Source organism: Zosterops lateralis (genome assembly GCF_965231275.1).
Source record: "Zosterops lateralis genome assembly, chromosome: Z".
Classification (NCBI taxonomy): domain Eukaryota; kingdom Metazoa; phylum Chordata; class Aves; order Passeriformes; family Zosteropidae; genus Zosterops; species Zosterops lateralis.
In genome coordinates, this window is record NC_139800.1 from 28,625,056 (window position 1) to 28,638,901 (window position 13,846).

A 13,846-nucleotide genomic window follows, 5' to 3' on the forward strand; every position below is an offset into this window, starting at 1 on the left:
AGATATTGCATCAGCAACATAAAACACAGGTAAGGGAACTTACAGGTTATACTTTTCTCTTAAAGGTTGTTGTCATGGAACCAGGGTTTTTGTTGCTAGCCAACACTAACCTAAAGACATAGCCCAAAATATGAAAGGCAGGAAGAAAATGCAGAAAAGCTTACTTAAACCTCAGTAATTAAAAGGTTTTTCCTGACAGGTAGAACATGCCAGCAAATTCACAGGTGCTCTGAAATGCACCCATGAACTGGAAGCACTGTGCCAGAGCAGCTTAATACATCAAAATGTTGATGTACTTGCCACACATTGCTACATACCCATTCCGAAAAAGGCCCCTGTTCTTACTTCCATCTATCAAAACAGAAGTTCTTAGCTACTGGCTTTGAAAAATTATGTCAAGGCATCGTTTTCCATAGCCACAGCAGTATGAGGATTAATGCTTAGACTACCCATGTGCATAGCTTGGGACTGCTTGAGCAAGTGGCTGTGGAGGTACACGCTTTGGCAATACTATAACACACTCCAGGGCACTTTTTGACCTCACAGAGGGTTGCAACCTGAAAGAAGGACAGATGAAGAGAGTGTTGACTGAATACTTCCAAGAGTTACTGCTATACTTTCTCTCCAACAAGTACTCTGCATAGGGCTGAGATAACATTCGAAAACAATGTAATCAATCTTTTCTGCTTCACAGTGAATTAGCAAGCGGAGAACAAACAATGAGAAAGTGCATTCGGCTGCACTGTTTTCCTGCAAGCATTAAACAAATATTTTATTAACCCCACCAAAGGTTTGAGGAAGATGGCAAACAACTCCCTCTGTTTCTTCTACTCATATTCAGTGAAACAAAATTTGTTTCCCTAGGCAGAAGAGGATGATTCATTTTCGACACTGCTAGACGTAGTAGTGCCATACAGAGCTATTCAGAGATACAGCTGCACAATTTTTTTAATATATAATACTGTGTCCAAATGGTAAAACAACATAAATGTCTCTGAGCCCAGCAAACTTGCAGCATTAAGTATAACTCCCCCTTCGCAAAAAAAAACAACAACAAAAAACCAAAAACAAAACCAAAAAACCCACAGCCCAAAAATTCCTGTATTTTCAGGCTTCTTTGGCACTGAAAAAAGTCTTTGTCTCTCAAAGATTAATATAACTATCAGGTATAACTTTTAACATAATAGGTATACTTGAAGGACTAAAGAGGTCTTGTCCTTCAGTCATATTCTGGTTGTTTTTCTACCTTCTATTACTTTCTAGCACAAAGCAACCAGAAGCAAAATAAAAGATTAACACAGATGATGAACAAGATTAACGTAGATGATGAGCATTACTGATGAACAAGGAAATTCAAAGCATATCACACAGCAATTCAGCCACAGACTGATTCATTTTAGCAGCAATCTGAACAGCCAAAATTATAGCCTACCATGGCACTTCAGAAAGGAAAGACACTGCAACGAGCACTGTGGGCCTTTGTCACCAAAAGCAACATTAAACTTTTGCAAACAAAATCACATTTGCACAGCAGTACTGGTTGATATGGGACACTGCGGCATACAGACTAATTGGGGTAACCATGTGGACCTCGCAGCTTGCTCTGACACATCCACCACCTATAGACCTGAAAGGTCCTGCCCGTTCTGAGGCCGCAGCAGGAGCACTTGTACAGGGATTCCTTCACAAAAAGGGTTAATGCTGGAATCGGCTGCCGAGGAAGGTGATGGAGTCACCGCCCCGGGGGTGCTGAGAGAAAACACTCAGTGCCGTGCTCTAGCTGACTCGGCGGTGTCCGGTCATACCTTGGGCTCGATGGCGTCCAAGGTTTTCCCACCTAGCTGATTCTGTACACCGACCAGCTTTGCGCTAAGCTTCGCGCCGGCGTTTTCCCCAGCGCGTCCCGGGGGGCGCACAGGTCGCCGGCGGACCCGGGGCAGAGCAGTGATCAGCCCTTTCCGGCGGGCGGGGGCGGCGGGCCCGCCGAGCGGAGCTGAGCGGAGCGGAGGGGAGCGCAGGTCAGCCCACCCAGCCCAGCCCGGCCCGGCCCGGCCCGGCCCGGCCCGGCCCGGCCCGGCCCGGCCCTCCCCGCCCCGCCCCGCCCCGCCCCGCCCCGCCCGCGCTCCCACAGCGCCCCCGCCCCGCCCGGAAGCGCCCCCGGCCCCGCCCCCCTCCCCGCACGTGACGCGCCGGGCGCCGCTCCCCGGGTCACGTGCGCTGCCCCCCGCGAGCGCGCGTGCGCGTGCAGCAGCTGTCACCCGGAATCCGGGAAGGAGGGTCTGCGGAGCGGGCAGGGCGGGGGCGGACACGGCCTCCAGGGCACCGGCACCGGCACCCGGCGGCGGAGGAGGGAGCAGGCCTGCCCTGCCTTACCCCGTCCCGCGCCGCCCCCGTCCCGCGCCGCTCTGCCCCTCATCCCGTCCTCCGGCCGCTCCCGCCCGCGGCACCTCTCCCGGACAGGTGCGGAGGGAGCGCTGAGCTGGCCCGGCGGCCGCGGCTCTGCGGGGAGGAGGTGCGCGGCTGCCAACGGGCCGGGGGCCAGCGGGGAAGGCGGCGGGGCGGCCGAAGCGGGTCGGGCCAGGTGGGGGCGGGGGCGCTCGGCGGGTCCCGGCGGCGGCGCATCGGCAGGGCATGGGCAGGGCGGCCCGGGGCATCGGCTGGGCATGGGCAGGACGGCCCGGGGCATCGGCAGGGCATGGGCAGGGCGGCCCGGGGCGCGGGGCGGAGCGGCCGAGGGCTGGAGCGGGGACGCGGCAGCCCCCGCCGGGAGGGGATGGGTGCCGGGGCTCCGCGCCGCGGGCGAGAGGGCGGTGGCTGGGACCGAGCTGAGGAAGCGAAATCGTCAGGAGCGGGAACAGGGGTCTGGCGTTCCTGCCGGCGGCCGGCGGGGCTGGGTCGGCGCTGCCGGGGGAGCTCTGCGGGAGGTCGGGCGGGTTCTCCGCCTGTCCCGAGTGCCCGGACCGAGTGAAAAAGAGCTTTACCTTTCTCCCTGTCTGTCAGGGGTTTGATGAAATTGTTTCGGGCTTTCTAGACATTCTCTTGCTGGTACAGGTCGTTCGTTCCTGCATGTAGGTAGCTAAAACTCGAGAGTTGTGTGCCGAGCGAAGTGCTGAGTTGGGCGCGCACCTGTCCGTGGTTATAACACGCTTTCGAAGCTGGTTTTGGGATCAGGTGTCTGTGCCATGATAGTAGGCTTCTCTTAATGAGCTTTTCTTCCTCTGCATTTGATTTTAGCTGGGAAAATGGAGCGGAAAGTGTGTGGAAAATACTGTATCTCGTAGGTTAACTACTTTAGGAAAAACACTCGTGTGTCCGCTTGTTTTTTAAAACAATTATACTAGCTCAGAGAATAAACGGCATCGATTTTTTACTTTTTAAAGTGCAAGTTTATGATTCTATGCTGAGAATTACCAACCATAGGAACTGAAGTTACCATTTAGTGGCTACCAAACGAACACCTTTTAAGTGCAATCACTTTTTCTACAAGAAAGGAACTTAATGGCACCTCATGCAGTGGGAGTTCTCATGTCTATGCTATAAAATTTGACTTGGGCTTTACCTTTATTTTTCCTTATACTGTCATAAATAGCTCATGGCATTGCTTCAGAGAAATATTTTCCAAACACAAGGAAATGGGAAACACAAGCATGATTTCTGTTTCAGTAGTCGAAATGAGAGTAAACTGAACTACTGACCCTCATGCTAGTTTTTTTCTCAGCTTAGGTTTGGGGAGTGCTATTGGTGCTAGCAGTTTCCTATCTAGGGAGTGATCCAGGAAACAATATATATCACCCACATATGTGGACATGGTTAAAAAGCTGTTGGATCAGAGTTGGAATAAAGTATATGAGAGAAAAGGCTAAAGGCTTTGGTCAGGTTTTTTTTTATTTTTATTATTTTTTTTTTAAGGAATCTGATTTGGTCTCTGGTGTCTTCATTTATTTATTTTTTAATGGCAAATATGATAAAATAGGAAAAAAATTCAAACCCTGTAAGTTTTACTCTTTAATTATTGCTGAGTATTGCATGCCGTATTTTGTATCTCTTGAGCTAATTTCTAGACAAATCAAATGAATAGTTCTGCACTAAATCTGAGTGCACAATCAGTATTGCATTCAAATAATAAACTTGTGTTGTCAACTGCTCGTTTTTAGAGTATTCCTAAGGTCATATTAGCAAACAGCAATTATTAAAAATACAGTTTTATACTTAAGTATTACAAAATATTGGGTTGAGTAGATTATTGGTTAAGGACTTTGAGTTTAAGCAGCTCTTAGTTGGTCTGATTCTTAGTTCTGCAAGTTAATTCACTTTGATATTCATTTTTTTCTTAGTTTTCTTTTGGTGAGATATGTTTCATCAACATTATGCTGAACAGAATGTGAATAGGGTTGTGGTGCTGTTAAAGGTGGTGTTTTTATCCTACTACCCCCAATGTAAATTAAAAAAGCCTCACCCTAATAACTATTGAAACATGAATTTAGTATATATGGAGCTTTGGAAGGAAGATACATTACTATAATTCTGTCCATATAAGGTGCAAGATGTCTGCATGATCACAGGAATGGTTCAAAAAGTGATGTTCTGAAATGTTGAGATTTTAGTACTTGTCTAGTAAAAAATCTCCGCAGTCACTTGGTGGTTTCATAATTCGTATCTCAAAATCCTCAAGTTATGTGGTGAGTTCTTCTTTTGATTTTTGTTTAGAATTGTGGAAGATAGGATATTTTGAAGACAAGCAATATTTTATGTTTGGAGGCTAGTAATGGTTGTGTGATCAAATCACATAATGAAAGTGTTAATAAGAATTTGCTGGTCCAAAGTCCCAGTATCTGTTATAAATAAACTCAAATCGTAGTTTTGTTATATGAAGACTTAGAGTTTACTCCAGGTTTCGTAGGTAGCATTTTATGTCATAATTAATTCTGCTGTAGGCTTGCCCTTTCCTCCTCCTTCAAACATTTCACATGTTTAAAATTGTGGAATTAGAGGTAGTGGTTGAGTTGTTGTCTTTGTGTGAGTAGTTGCACTACTAAGTTATGCAAGTACTCGTTTTTGTCTGTAATTCTCTTTATGCACAACATTTGTTGGACAGAATATTTGGGACAATATGCTTGGGACACTAAAGACAGTGTACCCTGAAAACTGAGGACAATCTATATAATCATGATAATCTATATAAACAAAGATTAGAAAGCATGTCAGGATTTTAAATTTAAGGCATTAAAGTTGTTAAAGTTCAAAACACATCTCTTAGTGTGAACTGAATACTGAAAAAAATCCAGTGTCTAATCAGTTTCATTGATATTACAGGGAACTTTCACAAACAAAATATGCTCCAGCTCCTTTGTGACATTTCTGCCAGTAAAATGAAAAGTCACTCAGTTGGAGTGTTGGGATTTAGCTCATTACCCCTGTGATATCCTGCTGGATTTTGTGTAATAAAAGACTAGTTATTAGTAGGTAACTTGTCTCTAAGAAGACCTAGATAAATACTTATATTTGTGGTAGATGTTTTATGACAGCCATTACTGTGCTGAATCAGGTTTTGTTTCACTTTCACAATTCATTTCTTTGATTAAAAAGTATGTAAGTTACCAGAATGGTAAATGAGTCTATGGCTTTGAAGCTGCATAAATTGTTTATAATCAAAAACTGTTTTGAAAAAGAGTAATTTTCATTTAAAATTAAATTGGTGAAAAGTGTAGAAATATGTAAACTAAGCTACAAATAAAGATATAGAAGCAGAAAAGTGGGAGAAACTCAGAAGTTTTAGAAATCAAACTGTTTGTGTCTGGGTTTGACTTGATGGAAGTATTTGGAGTATTTGATTCGAATGAATCATGATAAATATTTCAAGACTGAGATAAATAAAATATTTTAAACTTGGAAAAATAATTAATTAATAATAGAGGAAAAACATTTTTCTTAACTGATTTGTTGCCTTCAAAGTTATAGTATGGGAATTGGTGAAACTTCTAATCTCATAGTGTTTTTCTCTTGCCCCTGTGGAAATCTCCTTTGCATTTATTGTGATGCAGATCTGTGCAGAGTCATAAAATGTCCTGAGTTGGAAGGGGCACACAAGGACCCCTGAGTTCATCTCCTGTTTCTGCACGTGACCGCCCCAAAAATCACACCATGTATTTGGGAGCATTGTCCAAATGCTTCTCAAACTCTGCCAGGCTTGGTGCTGTGACCACTTCCCTGGGGAACCCATTCCAGTGCCCAACCACTCTCTGGGTGAAGAACCTTTTCCTGATATCCAGCCTAAACCTCCTCTGACACAACTTCAGACCATTTCCTAAGGTCCTGTCACTGTCACCAGAGAGAAGAGATCAGTGCCTGCCCCTGCTCTTCCCCTCATGAGGAAGTTACAGCTGCAGTGAAGTCTCCCCTCAGTCTCCTCCAGATTGAGGAGACTGAATGGCCTTAGCTGCTCTTCATATGGCTTCCCCTCAAGGCCCTTTAGGGTTGAGCTTGCTCCTTTTGTCTGATATAATATTGTGGGTTTGAGCCATGTAGTTCCCAGATACCGTTCCCTGAGTTCATTAGCTGTTCTGCCACTGATGTTAAATGGTATGTCATTTCAGAGGCCTGGGATCGGTTTGGAGTGAGCAGCTTTTGGTCACACACATGTGTGGTTTGCTTTAGTGTGCATGCTTTTAGTCATAACAGCAGAAAGGCATGACATTCCTGGCTATGGCCTGGCCACTGAGTATTGGATCCATCATAAATTAGACTAAAATGTGAGGGCAGAGGAGTTGCATAAAGTCGTTGAATTATGAAATCCTTTATGAGAGCGGAAGTGCTCAAAGTGAAGGTGAACTCTTTTACTGGTGCAGAAATACACTTTCTGATGTTCCATAAATGAGTAGCTTTAAGAGAGACAAGTACATCTTTCTGTTTCTCAGGTTTTAGAGCTTCATTTATGTGTTTGATGCTTTTTGTTTGTTTTTTCTTCCCTCTCATGCTGTCTTTGTTCAGCTTCTAATAAGGGATTTGCCGTAAAGTGGCTCCTTGGTAAAATTATCACAATTACTGTAGTATATCCCTGGAAAAAAAAAGTGTGTTTTGATGTTAAAGACTTGTGAAGTCCAAGCTATTAGGATGTCTTTTGGGAGGGGACCTGTTAAAGGAGTTAATTAAATGCCAAATAAGTAGAAATGACAGGCTTACTAAAACTGTGCGTTAAAAAGTGCTTAATTTGGAGGGGGTTCACATCTACCACCTCTGATTTCTATCTCCAACAATGTTATAGGCTGCATTAGCAATGAATATTTTTCTGAAATTTTAGATACTTTTAAGTGAGCCTTTTGAAAACTGAGAGCTAGGCCGAACCACTGTCTGGACTCTGTGAAGACTATGCCCAGGTTTGAAAATGTTACACCACTGTGTGCGTTGATGGTTTACTTGTATCTTAAATAGTGCTTTCAGCTTGGATATTCTTTTCCTTTTATTTCAGTAGTTTACTGGAACTGGTAGAGATCTAGAAATAGGATGATCAGAAATATGGAATGGATTTCCTGCGGTGAGACTAGAAGTTTTCAGCTTAGGAGAGAGATAGACTGCATGAGACCGTGGTAATGATCTGTAAGTCCTGTATGAGCAGTTAGATAATTGTTCTCAGTATGCACATGAGCTATGAAGTGAAAAGAAATTGTGACTTATTCAACATACACAGATTTATCTCTTAACATAGGATTTATCGCTTAACATATTATTGACTGTAGAGTGCTTCATCATGAAATGTTTTGGATATTAGAGAGGTCCAAAATCGGGGAAAAAGTCATCAAACTCTACAAAATGCAGTAATATCCTCTGTGTTTAAGGATTCCTTGGTATGTACATTGCTGAAGAATGAGATAGTATTCTGAAAATGTATATTATAAGCTACCCCTTAACACTTACTTATATCTAGATACCTGCTGTTTGCAATTGCGGAGATGTGGAGACTAGTTAGGTTCTTGGTAACTTGCTTTTGCCATTGCTGGAGGCTGTTATGTGCTGCTCCCAGTTAGGACTATGGATTTCATATCTGTGTTTTCATAAAATAATGTAGAAACACTTGAATCATGGGTTGCAGGAAAAAAAAAAAAAAAGAGAAATCCTTTTTCTGTGGTTTTTTTTTTTCCTTGCCCTTTGTCCCAGATCATTTATTTCAAGATATTTTTCATGCTGTGAGCCTGGTGTAGGAGAAGAATGTCTAGGGAATGAATTCAGGTAATTTTTCAGTTCAAAATTTAGAGGCCCAAATTAAGCCAGTTTATAGTTTTGAAACATTGTTGCTTTAAGGTACCAGACACAGAAATGTAAACTTGAAATGAATATTGCAAATTACTCAGAGCTTTGTGGTAAAATAGAGGTGGTTGCAGGATCTTTAGAATATGGCTATCTGCCCAGATTCTTGGTTTCTTAAGTTTATATAATGTATTAAAATCTTCAATACTCCTAAGATTTATAAACTTGAGTCTTTGTGATGATGGTGTATATCTGAGGAATACATACCTAGCCAAGGGATTTGGCTAGGTAATACAAAGCATTATGTTCCATATATTTATTTCCGCTGTTAATGCAATCAAATAAACTAAGTAACAGATTTGGAATTCCTGATAGGTTCTCTTTTGAAGCCAGGTACATAAAGTAGGCAGACATAATTGCCTGCACATTTACTGTTATTAAAGGAACAATTCAAACATAAGTATGCAAACCCAAATTACACAGGGAATTTAACTATTTACATGCTCAGTAACAGTTGAACATACAAACTGTGCTTTTGTGTTTTGAGTTACCTGAAAGTGCACTAAGGTAGTATTTTGGGTTTTTGAATTTGCTTTGCCGAACAGTACAGGGAGTTGGATGGTACCTACCTACAGAATATGATGACGACTTTTTAAAAATGATGAATCAACCCATAGAATTATTACTTAGAAGTAAAATTGCTGCTGAAACTATTACAGATTAAGGCATGATTTTCTACTACTTGTTTCCTTTCCAGCTTGTGCAGACTTGGTGGTACAAACATGGTTCTTTTACAAAACAGCCAAAAATAATAAAAAAAAAAAGGCTGGGGCTTCCTGTGTGTGCCTTTTTCTGGACAAGTTTATTTATTTTCTTGTTGTTATCTACTGCAAAAAACCTTTCAGGATGATTTTTTTGTTGTCATCCCCTAATTAGTGGGATGAAAATTTGCAAGAAAAGGAAAAAAAAGTGTTTATTTATCTGTGATAAGCAGTGACCTTCAGAGATATGATTTTTTTTCCCATCTTCCTTCCTATTTTTTATTTTGCTGGAGCTTGCTTTATGTAATTTGTTTAATTTGGATAGTGGAGTAGAGCTTGTGGACATTGCAATTTTATGTATTAGAACACACTGAATAAAATCTTATCTTTCAAAATATAAACACATTTATTTTATGATGCGGTGGCCTATAGTTTTTTGCTTTTCATGTTAGCTAATAATTTTGTGTGTAGTAGAGTAGGTGTATGAGTCCGTGTTTTTTCTTTTTTTCAAATATGCTTTCAGTAGAGGGAACTGCCCAAAGTGGGCAGTCAAGAGATGCCTCCCAGAAAGCATCTTTGGAAGAGCTGTTTGGTCAAGTCTTGTGTAGTCTGGAGCCAGAAGGTTTGGATTCCCCACTCATGATGGAGGATTTCACAGTACTGGTTAGTTTATTTTAGACTATGAGCAAAAAGAAGTGTATAGCCTTCAGAGCATAGTATTAAGGCAGAGACAGAATATTCTAATACTGAAAGTTGGTTTAATATAGTGAAGGCTACAGGTTTTTGTGCCTTTTAACTAAATGCAAATTAACACATGCTGTTTTTCTAGTTTCATTCTGGTTTAATATGTGTGAGTTGGTGTCTTGCTTGTAATTTGATTAAATACAATTGCTAGTTTAGATTTCTATAATTGGTATCAACTAAATGGAACTTGGAAGATGGTTTCCAATTCTGGAAATAATATGTACCGCGTTCTTCTGAGGGCATTGAAGATTCTGTATGGAGGAACAGTGTTTAACTGATAACACTTCAACCAATAAATTTTGTTTCATATTCTGACAGCTGTAACAGTGTGGCAAGTTGTGGACTTTATAAAGAAACAGTTCAATATTTTGGCAGTGGAGGCTGGAAATTGTCGCTGCCTGGTACTGGTTTGTAAAGGCAAGCTTTATTTGATTGTAGCCGAGCACAAGTCCTTCCCTTTTCTTAGGACGTAGAGGAAACAATTATGTAGATTTTGCAATTACCAAAAACCATGTGTAATAAAACGCGTTATCAGGCATGTAATATGCACTTCTGTTCTTTAGTGTGAGGTTTGTTATGTCTGTACAAGCCATACACTTCAGATTTTGCAGGACTTGTTTAAAAAAGCACTTTTCCTGTCATCATAACTAGTGAAATGTATTTGCATCTTGGATTATGTAAATAATTGTAGCATTAATGAGATTTCATCTTGCTTTGCTGTATGTGAGATTTTCTAGTGCTGAACTCTGGTGTTTTTAGTTCATCAGTTTTCTTAGGCTACATACTGGTGTTAGATGTGGATGTTTGAACTTTGCTGACCTCATGCTTTCTCTTCTGCAGTATTAAGACTAATGTAGCATTAATATTCTCCTGGCTGATGATTTTAGAGTTTTAACGAGGCCTTACAATGGCTATAAACTTCTCAAAAGAAGGATTGGGTTCTTTAACCTAGTTTTTCATTAACTTAGCTCTTTAGCTGGCAACTTTGTTCAAACTACATGCTTATATTTTAAACTCTGAGTTGTTTAATCAGACAAACTTAGGCAGACTGCTTGGTCACCAAGAAATTGAAGGTTTATGGACAGGCTGTGGAGTTTATTGGATCAGGTTCATAGCTTGGGCTTGTTTGGCTAAACCTTTCTCATGATTAGCTAAAAAGCTTCTTTTAATGTTATGTAAAGTACAAATGTATGATCATTTGAGTGAGGTTTGTTCACATTTATTCTCACTATCCTTTGTTTTTCTAGGGAATTATGGCCATCTTTTTCATCGTGCAGTACTGTCTTGCAAGGGGACAGAAAATGTCTGATTACAATGCTGATGTGAGAGACTTAAAATAACTAAAAATTCCCTGTGTACGTATTATTGTCTTTCTATTTCATGAAGTGCAGCCTGGGCATGTTGGCCTTGTTTTTATAACTTTATTTGCTAATATTTTGCACATTTTCATTGTCAAGTTGTAAATAAGGCTCTGGAAGTTTTATTTCTTAGGGTGTATAACTTTGTAATATCACCAAATAAGTAGTTATCTGTACACCTAAGTGCAATAATTAAATTAGCAATAATATGTTTACTGGGTGGATTTTGCATTAGAATGGTCTCCTAGTAGTTGTGATTGTGTCTGCAAAAGAACCTCTGAAGGCCTCTTAGCTATTACATTGGAAGATATATTATGCTCTCTTATCTTAATGATTTGGCTAGGGTATAACTGAGTTTTTGCGTGTGAGAAAATACCCAAAAGTAAGCATTGTTTAGAGAAAGAATGTAGGACTCTGGAGTTCCACAAAGTCCTTGAAAGAGTTTCATGTTGTGTTAGAAGTTAATATAATTGAATTGGAAGGAATTCAACATTTTCTGATTCTCTGATTTGTAGCATAATGTTATTTATTGTGTTGAATTTAGACCCTATACCTCACTACTTTCGCTTACTGTTTATAATGAAGAAATGCAATAATGAAATTGTAAAACGGATTAAGAAGTCACAACTGATAGGTCATAGTTGTAAAAAAGGTGTTGAATTACTAAGAAATCATAAAATGAATAGAAACATCTAATGGACTCCTAGCATAGCAAATTCTGCATAGCCTTTATGATCTTTCTGCTACTTAATCTGAAGATATTATATAGTTAATCTTCTTAAGGAGTTCTTGCAAAGATTATGCTTATCAAGGAGCAGCTTTATGCAATAAGTTAATGAGAAGATGTTTTTAACTGAGAAAGAAGGGTTATACAAAAGCATGGATTGAACAGTTTATTTCTGCCAAAAGTAACACAACTGGCTGGTTTGTGTGCTCATTGCTTAGGGGTCTGGACCCTAAGATAGATGGAAGAAGCTGGCAGAAAAAAGATCTGTGAAAGGCAGGATTTGTAATTTTTACACTGCAATGAAGCTGGGCAAAAATTCAGCCTTTCCAGTGCTCTACATGTCTTCATAATTGGTTGAAGGTCATTAATTCTGCTTATGATACAGATTGAGGTTCATTGCAGTACGATATGTTATATGCTTGAGCCTGGTCTTAGTTATGGAGAAATAAGGGAATAATCTTGTTAGTATCTTCACAAACAGGATTTTAAGAGTCTCGTAGCCAAGCAAGATTGTTGATGTGTGATTGTGAAAGTTAGCATGAGTTAATCATAGTTTATTAGTTCAATTAACAATATTTAAATTAACTGAATTTCTTCATTGTGTCAAAGTGCCAGGATATTCAGTTGATTTGGTAAATGGCTGTTTTTAAAGCAGCTCATCTATTAAAACTGGTGTATTTTGGTGAGATGTTTTGGTTAAGTGGAATTTTTATCATGCTGATTTGTGCAATAATAACTTTGTTGTGCCTGGTGCTTGAAGACAGACATTGACCAAAATAATCCTGCAGCTTTTCTCATAGCTGAACCACTTGGATATGGCTTTTTCTTGGCTCCTTACCCTTTGTGTGAGGAATATAGGCAATCAGATGTATTTCAAACTTTTACTCCTTCACATTAAATGAAATCACTTCCAAAGAAGAGAGAGCCTCAGGCTTATAGGAAATGCATACGGGCACTGTGGTTTCTTATACTCTTCACCCATAGAGAAAAGAAAGATTAAAAGGTTAATAAGACGTTCCCTTTTGACACTGACTTTCTATATGCATAATTTAATTTCATATATTTACATAGCAACTGAAAGTTAATTGGTAAATCAGTTTATGGTTTTGGAAATGGGCTTCATCTGTGATGTAGTGAAAGGTGATGCAGGTGGCATCTGATACTGCGTGCTTGTATGAGTTGGCAGAATTAATGCTATTTTGTGTGTTTAGCTGTGTTTGGGATTTTTTATAAGAATGCTGATAACACGCTGATGGTTTGGTTGTTGCTAAGCAGTGCTTAATCTCAATCAAGGACTTTTCAGTATTTTGCACTCTTCCAGTAAGGAGATACACAAAAACCTGAGAGGGAGCTGACCAGGAAGGATGGCTCAAACTGGCTGAAGGGCTGTTCAATACCACAGAATGTCATGCCCAGTATAGAACGTGGTTGAGATACCCAGAAGGGTGGCTGATCACAGTTGGTATTGTGTATCACCTGGGGTTTTTTGGGTTTTATCTCTCTCTTTCTCTATGATAATAATAAATAAAAATAAAATTTACTTTGTTTAAATTATTAAGCTGTTCTTATCTCAACTCCTTCCAATCTTGCTATGGATGGCAGAAGTGGCACCCAGTGTTTGGCATGAAGGGTTGGGGTAACCACAGATCTGATCAGAGCATGTTGGAAGAAATTTGTTAAATGAATTTTTTTTTGTAACAAAAGTGACAAAAGGTTAGTGAAGAACTTTGTGAACAGCAGATGGTACATGGTGATTTATACTTGGAAATTGCAACAGTTTCTGATCTGAAGAGAATGTATATCTGTCACTTGCCTAAAGATCAGTCCGTTCATGAGTACTGTATCCTGGTATGAAATAGAAATGACTTCTTTTAGTCAGCCTCAATGTAGAAATGGAAATCAGAGGACATGCTGAATTTATGTGTATAGCTTTCCTGCTTTTTTCTCTGTTGAAGTTTTCAGAGAATGAGCAGGAATGTAATCCTGTTGTTAAACTGCTGATAGTGAGAACTAAA

The 13,846-nt window shown here is 40.3% G+C and overlaps 1 protein-coding gene across 1 annotated transcript in view; it reads left to right on the top strand.

Moving 5' to 3' along the window:
- The first annotated feature begins 2,274 nt into the window (after positions 1-2,274).
- The window catches only part of KDM4C (lysine demethylase 4C), a 258,197-nt gene continuing 246,625 nt past the window's right edge, over positions 2,275-13,846 (top strand). The window contains 1 exon segment of the mRNA XM_083883663.1: positions 2,275-2,460. The gene's annotated coding sequence lies outside the window, so the exon portion shown is untranslated.